At 39.5% G+C, this 6,862-nt stretch overlaps 1 protein-coding gene across 1 annotated transcript in view; it reads right to left on the reverse strand.

Moving 5' to 3' along the window:
- Positions 1–6,862, reverse strand: part of LOC134825041 (uncharacterized) — an 852,482-nt gene that overhangs the window by 52,041 nt on the left and 793,579 nt on the right. The gene's annotated exons all lie outside the window — the stretch shown is intronic.

Raw genomic sequence — 6,862 nt, forward strand, 5'->3', positions numbered from 1 at the left:
TGTGTGCAAGAGAGAATACTTCCTCTAACAAACGGTAAAACAGTACACGGTCATGACAAACATTAGAATTGGTAATACGAACCCAATAACAGAGTTCAGTCGTTCAGAGCCCAGGTAGTGTGTCCCGGTTCTGCCAGGTGGATATATATATAAGAGGTAGAGAGAGCTCTCAATCATGTGATCAGGTGTAGGTTGGTTGTGGTGGTGATCCTAAATCTCGTGGGTATTATGTAATAGAGTGATGAGATGAGATGTTGTGAATAATGATGAGATGTTTTGATGATGAGATGTGGGTTTTATCTGATGATATTTGGTTCATGACAGGACGATATTTTGGATTCGTCACCATTTACTGTCATTCGCTGGCAGTAACTAGTAGTAATAGTAGCGGTAGTACAAAATAGTGGTCACCTACTCAAAGTTAGCATTCCGAATTCAAACATGACGCACTGAAGTTGAACCTTAATGGCGACATCGTGATGATCAGTCCAACGTATTATCCGAATCATAAAAACACCCACCAAACGAATATCAACATAACATTGAACAAACAAGGGAATTTTGGTTACATGTACTACCAGTACCACTACTTATGTGCTGACCTCGGAGAACTTTTGCATTAAATTTGTCGACGAAAGTTAAGTACATACTACCATGATAGGCATAGCGGATCATTAATTCCTTCATCTATTTAAAGATTTGTCACGGCAAATGCACTGTTCATGGCGCACCGCATGATACACCAAAAACACGTGACACATGGACTGAAAACAGTTGAATAAAATGGCGCAAATATCGACAGTACCACTGAACATACAACTTAACTGTATGAGCAATACTGTTTCCGGTCATCCAATTTACAGTACATTTTAATTACATTCAGGTAAATAGAATTACACTTCTCTCACCAAATTGTAATGATCCAAATCAATATGCAATTGTATCTATATAAGTCAAAGTGTAAGTCATACGTAATCACTTTCGGGGTGTTATCAGTAATACTGATCACTGTATCTACTAATTATGTGGCCGTTCACATATTATGTAATCACTGAGGGGGGGGGGGGGTGGTTTCTAAATTATAAATGATTACGTTAGTATAATTTTAACACAATTAATAGCTGTGTAAAACTGATTACGGAGAGGGGAGGGGGTTTAAAATGGCCCAAAAATTTGATAATAAAATGTAAACACAGATCACATGGCTCATACTATACATATACCGCCCTACTAAGAGTAAGAGGAGATCTCATACCGCCCTACAAAGAGTAAGAGGAGATCTCTTCCCAGTTTTTAACACGTCACGAAACCCAGGATATCATGATCAGTATCACAAAGTTAAAGTTGTCCCAACAACTACAAAGTGGTATTGTTACACAATACTTGGTAATATCGCAGAAATATATGTTTAACCAGTACAGAGCCAACACGTACCTCTACTTGTTGGGATATTAGGCTGATAAGCACTAACTTATAATACATCTAAAAGTATTACCGAACTCTTACAGAATCAAGATTGAAGACTAGAAAATAACTTTTGCTTTCCAAAATGAGTCCGTACGAAGCTACGACATCAAACAACGAAAATGAGACTGCACTATAGTGACTAGACTCGATATCAAGGCAGTTTATTACCATCCTTTACGGCCGAGGCGGCTTCAATTCACGGCGGAAGTGTCTTCATATGATAGCTTATCACCATATCACTTGGCTGCTATGGATATATCGCTTGGTAATGAGGTTTACAAGGTTTACAAGGTTTACAAGGTTTACAAGGTTAACAAGGTTTACAAAAAATAGATCTATATTACAGTGAGATAATGTCAGATCAGCATAGCTAAAGGTCAAAGTCCGAAATCCAAATAGAAAATCCGTTACCATTAAGATGTTTGATGAGTGTAAAGAAAAAGTGAAAATGAAGGGGCTGTGGAGGAAATGTGATGTCCCGTACTGAGACACTAATGTTCGTGTTTCTTCTTTATAGGGAATCGTGTTCTGCATAGCTGAGCGACGAACTTGGTGAATTCCACTATGTGCTCCGGTAGAAAGAGGCTCTTCATGTCATGAAATAGTAATGACTTTGTGGGCTCCTTCATGTTAGTCCTACTGGAATGGTACCTGGGACATGTTCTAAGGAAGTGTTCTTCATCTTCTATTATCGGATCAACACAAGGAAGATTAACAAAGAGCTCCATCATTGACTTTTCGCTGCAGAATTCACAAATTCTGTGATGTTGACTTCCAGTTCTGCTCCCATATCTTCCAGTTTCTATGTTCTACGTTTAGCTTATGTCCGCTCATTCGGATCCTAGCCACTAAGTTGCTTCCAGTTCTCGACGGTAGCGTGAGGTACGGCTCCTGCTCGAAAGCACCTTTAACTTTATTATAGAACGTAAGCTTCTTATTGCTTTGTCTTTCTGTTTCCCATAGATTGATAAATCGGTTATGTGCCCTTTCCTGACATAACAATGGGTTGTATAGTTGATGTTCAAGTTTGTTCTCGTCGAGTATCGTTAGCATTGATTCCAGTGCTCTGAACCAACCTAAATCAAGTTTCTTCTGCTCAGCAAAAGCGTGCCTGGCTAGGGCTGGTGAGTCTTCTAGTTCAAGTCTTGCAAGGCGATTATGGAAATCGGTGACTTGTTTAAGTTTAACATATCGAACTACAATAGGGGTTCTTCCGCAGTCTCCCCAAACAGCTGCGTTAGATGTCGATTTGCCAACTCCAAGGGTCCATTTAAGGATGGCGAGGTGCATTCTTTCGAATGGGTCAGCTGCAATGCCTGCCAGTGGGGATTGCTTCGTATTGTCAGTTGTGCTGACAAAAGCCTTAATTCCTGAGCTACTGCTGATCCAGACTTCCACTCCGTACGATACAACTGGCAGTATGAGGGAGTCGAGCAGTTTAAGAACTGCGACCTTGGATATATTGTTAAGGTCGACTTCACTTTTCAGTCCAAAGTATGCCCGGAGAGCTTTTTGTCGCAGAAGGTTTAGTGCTGTCTTAAAGCTGCCCGACAGTGAGAAGGTGATCCCTAAATAGCAATATGTTTTTGCTGATGGGATTGTTGCTCCCATGTACTGAAAACCGTAACTCTCTTTGAGTTGCCTTCCACTTTTATTAAAAATCATGATGGCGGTTTTCTTGGTGTTCACCGTGAGCCCCCATTCTCTGCAGAATGACTCAAGTTCAGAGATCATGACCTGAAGACTTTCTTTCGAAAGTGCGAGGAGGACAAGATCATCTGCCCACAAGAGGTGGGTCAGAATAGTTTCATTCAGCAATGGACTTGAGATGTCTTGAACACTGTTCAGTCGTTCCGAAAGTTCGTGGATGTAAGTTTTGAATAGTTCGGGGCTCATTGGGTGGCCCTGCTCCGTACCTGCAAGAATATCAAATGAGTCTGATATTTTAGCGATCAGCTTGATCTTAGCTTTGGAATTCTTGTACATATGTTCTAGACATTTTAGGAATTTTCCATCTATACCAAGGGTTGAGAGCTTGTACAGAAGAGCTTCACGACTGATGGAGTCGAAAGCTTTGCGAAAATCCACGAAACAAGAATAGAGTCTTTGTCCTTTGTTATTCACGTATTTGTCTACACAAGTGGAAAGGGTGAACAGATGATCCACAGTTCTAGCATTCTTACAGAAGCCAAGCTGGTTTACTGTGTCCGGGCAATGTTCCTTCCTGAATTTTAGCAAACGGTCCAATAGGATTGTCGCGAAAAGTTTACCAAGGTTGCTCCCGATCGCAATGGCTCTGTAGTTATCGGGGTCGTAGATACATCCTTTCTTGTGGAGTGGGCTCACAATCGTAGTGTTCAAATAATGTAATCTCCCAAATAATGTAAAACAGATTGCCCTACCTTACTCAAAGTCTCAAAAATGGCCGCAGTGAGTTTTAGATACCCTACCGATTAGAACCCCGGGTCTGGTATGCTCAGCAAAATATCGAAACTCTGTTGACCCACCTTTATGTCTCAAATGACGCCTAGGTGTACAACATCCAACTTCTCTAAGACAGCCTTAGGTGCAGCCCAACAATCGGAGTTATACATTTGAACACAGACACTACCAGGGCTTCATATGCAACAGTGAACAGGAGTCGCTTCTGCAGAGGTATCTTGTTAGTCCAGGCTTTTTGATATTTATTGAAAGCAGCATAGCCTAGACTAATCCTATAACGCTGAATGTCTGCTTAATACTGCAAAGCATGGGCCCAGTGCACAGTGTGAATCACACTGGACGATTGTACCATTACTGGTCCGGTAGTGGTACAATCGTCCAAGACTGACGACGTGACGATGTCAAATTTCACATTTTCGTTTGAGGCCAACGCCCACCTACTAATAGTAATAATGTATTATCAAAATATTGCATTCCATTCTCTTCTGGATGATTCAAGTTCTCATTATTATCAAACATGTCAATCTTACAAATGTCAACAATCCTAAAATAATTTAGAACCGAAACGTGATCCTTTGTAAAATTTTATGTCCCAATAGTCAAATTGACTTGTACTCAAGTATAAAGTTAAACAATTTACTCCAATAACTACGGTCACTAGCAAGTTCTCTCAAATGGAGAATATCATCATACGACTCCAGCAAGATCTCAAACAACTAAAACCTTATTACAGAAAGCCTGGAAAACGCAATGTATCTTTATCAATGAAGCACCCTTCTTTGTTTTTAGTTAATTCCTCTGGGAAGCTCAGTGAACACTGATATGAAGGAAACCGGCCGACCGGCAATATTCTACTCTCTTACAATGACGGAGATCTTATTTACATTGACTTCAGGGGCTCTAAGTCCTTTTTATTATCCGGTTGTTCTCGTATGTCGTAGCTCTGGCTAGACTGGCCATGTTGATCTAGTATCGGCCAAGGAGCGCTCTCAGCTTCTTGACCAGCTCAGTCGGTCAGCATGGCACATGTGCGCGCGATAAAACGTGCGTAAACGCGAAAATCGATTGGCTTCATTACTACGCAATGACATCGCGCGTTCCAAATAAGCTTAGGAAAACAAACCAAGCCAGTATTAGGGACTTTCGTCAAAACTGTACCAAATTAAAACGTCGAAAATCGAGTGTTTCAGTAAATAACTTTTCGATTTTCTCGAGACCTGACCGATAGAATTTTCTGAAACTTTGTGCCAAAATTGAGATATCACTTCAAACAATAGAAAAAATTTCCAAATCGGTACAATATTTGGTACCAAGGCAGATATCTCAAAAACTGATTGATAGAATTTTCTTGAACTTCCCAGATAGTTAAATGGTAGTACGACAAATATATATCGAGAACAAATCTCTTCTTGTGTTTGAAGTGATATCTCAAATTTGGCACATGGAAATTCGCACAAACTTGCACAGATAATCCGTCTTATGACAATTTAACTATCTGGAAAGTTTAAAGAAAATCGTATATTCAGATCTCGACATATAAGCCTTGGTACCACTTCAAACCACCTATTTGGAGATATTTTCTTATGTTTGAAGTGGTATCTCAAATTTTGCACATAGAAATTCGCTCAAATTTTCACAGATTATTTGTCTCATTACCATATCTGGGAATTTCAAGAAAGTTCTATCGGTCAGTTCTCGAGATATGTGCCTTGGTACCAAATATTGTTCCGATTTTGAGATTTTTTATTTTGTTTGAAGTGATATCTCAATTTTGGCAAATAGAAATTCGCCTAAACTTGCATAGATTATTTGTCTTATTAATATAATATAACTATCTGGAAAGTTTGGTTGGTTCTCGAGATAATCGACTTTCGTCAAATATTGCACCATGGTACAGTTTGTTACAGAAAGTCCAACTCAACCAAGCAGTAGATGTTCTAGCCAAGAAGTGCAAGGGAATGTCGCCCAAGTTCAGTTGCAAAATTGAAAATAGTACCAAAGATAGTTCCTTTCATTCAGCGAAAGAAAAACGTACATGTCTTGTCCAACCAGAGTTTACTAGTAGCTATCATTGCATATTTGATATTAAGATTTAACGCGTCTGATTTATCGCAAACCCCGATTTACCGACGCTGTTTTCTTTCCCCCAAACCAGCAAACGACCGGGACAAGAATTTTGAAATGGGCGGGACCGGGATTTTTTATCCAATTTGAAATTGGCCAGGATCAGTCAAATTTGACCGTGACCGGGATTTTAGCTCTATTTTGACACAAAATTTAGCGGAATCAACTATTAGTGCGGAAGTGATCCATGTTTAAGATGGCAATTAGTTTAAGATTAAAAATTTGTTGAGTTTCATATTATAAATGATATGCTTAGTCGAAAAAGTAAATGTGCTATAATTACTTTTGAGAAGAGCCCTAGAAATTTTTCCCGTCGCGATGCAATTTTGTTCCAAAATCTTAATAGTAGAGTTAAGTATAGAAGTTGTATCTAAAATCCCGGTCAAAATCCCGGTCAAATTGGTATTTTGGCCGGGACCGGGATTTGGTAAAAAGTACCGGTACCGGGATCACGGTCGATCTCTGCCCCAAACTCCGCAGTAAATCGGGTTTTTACAGTATATTTCATAAAGTTATAAGCAAATTAAATTAATTATTAGACTATTGTAAAATGTAACCGTATAGCAGGCGACACTTCCCGAGAAGAACAATTAGAAAAAGTTTGAGTCGGTAGCAGTAGTCTCAAAATTAAGTATAATGTACTGTAAAATGTGGTTCACAAGAACTAATTGCTGGAACAATGATCCTAGTAATGGGGTTTCAGGGTACACCGTAGTTCATTGTAGTCTGTTGAGATTTTGCTGACGAAAAATAGTACAGCAACTAAATGTTGTGCACTGTGCAGATAATGTTTCGTAGTTAAGCCAGGCGAGAACTGCACCAACATGGA

Source organism: Bolinopsis microptera, chromosome 1 (genome assembly GCF_026151205.1).
Source record: "Bolinopsis microptera isolate Bmic1 chromosome 1, MBARI_Bmic_1.0, whole genome shotgun sequence".
NCBI classification, from domain to species: domain Eukaryota; kingdom Metazoa; phylum Ctenophora; class Tentaculata; order Lobata; family Bolinopsidae; genus Bolinopsis; species Bolinopsis microptera.